Below are 1,122 nucleotides of genomic sequence, written 5' to 3'. Positions count from 1 at the left end.
GTATGTGTGTGTGTTGTGTGTGTGTGTGTGTGTGTGTGTGTGTGTGTGTGTGTGGTGTGTGTGTGTGTGTGTGTAATATATGTTTATCAACAAACAAGCGTATATATTTATGATTGACAAATAAAGAGGGGGAATTCTAAAATTCTGTTTCAAGTTATGGTTATTTTCTCAGCTTCCACCTGCCGGCAAAAGGGTGGAGTTTGTAAGTAACTAGTCAATGCGTGTGTGTGTATATGTGTGTGTGGGGGGGAGAAAGAGAGAGAGAGAATAGGTCTGAATGCATGTACGTTCGTGTGTATATCAATGTGTTATTTTACAGTATGTAATATAAGTGTGTGAAGGTGTTCGTGTATGTGTGTGTGTATGTGAAGAGAGAGAGAGAGAGAGAGGAAGAAAGTGGCCATGTATTTGTGTGTGCGTGAATGTTAGAATGTTTGTGTTAGTGCATGTATGTGAGAAACGGTGGTGGAGAGGGCGAGGAGCGAAGTGTGCGTCTGTATGTTAGAAAGCGGGGAGAGAGAGAGGATGAAAAGAGTGAGGGGGGAAAAGTGAGAGAGCGGGGAGACGAGGAAGACACTGAGAAAGAATAGAAAAGGGAATGGGATGGGAGTAGAGAGAGAAGAGAAGGAGAAAGAGAAGAGGTGAAAGGCAAGGGAGAGAAAGAGAAGAGGGAAAAAAAGAGAAAGCGAGAGAGGAAAAGAGGGAGAGAGAGAGAGAGAGAGAGACTTAAAAAGTGTAAGTTTGGTGTGAGAATGTGTGTGACTATAAGTGTGTATGTAGGCGATTATGTTGGCATAAGTGTAGTAAAGACTATGAGTATGTTCGCGTGTGAGAAAGAGATCACCCAGCCAGCCAGTCATTCACTTTACACTTCGTGTCTTTTTCAAAATACTAATGTGTCTCTAAGTGATGTGTGAGTGAGTAAGCATGTATGAAAGTCTCTGAAAGATGGTTGTGAATAAACATGTGTGCATATATGTGTGTGTGCCTATGTGCATGTATGTGAGCGTGTATGTGTATGTATGTGTGTTTTTTGGTGACTTCTAACACACTCACTCATTCACTTTTTCAGTCACTCCATGTCTAGTGTATGAGTGCGTAATTATATGAGAATATCTGTGT

Source organism: Octopus sinensis, linkage group LG3 (genome assembly GCF_006345805.1).
Source record: "Octopus sinensis linkage group LG3, ASM634580v1, whole genome shotgun sequence".
NCBI classification, from domain to species: domain Eukaryota; kingdom Metazoa; phylum Mollusca; class Cephalopoda; order Octopoda; family Octopodidae; genus Octopus; species Octopus sinensis.
Note: the sequence above shows the minus strand (reverse complement) of the source record.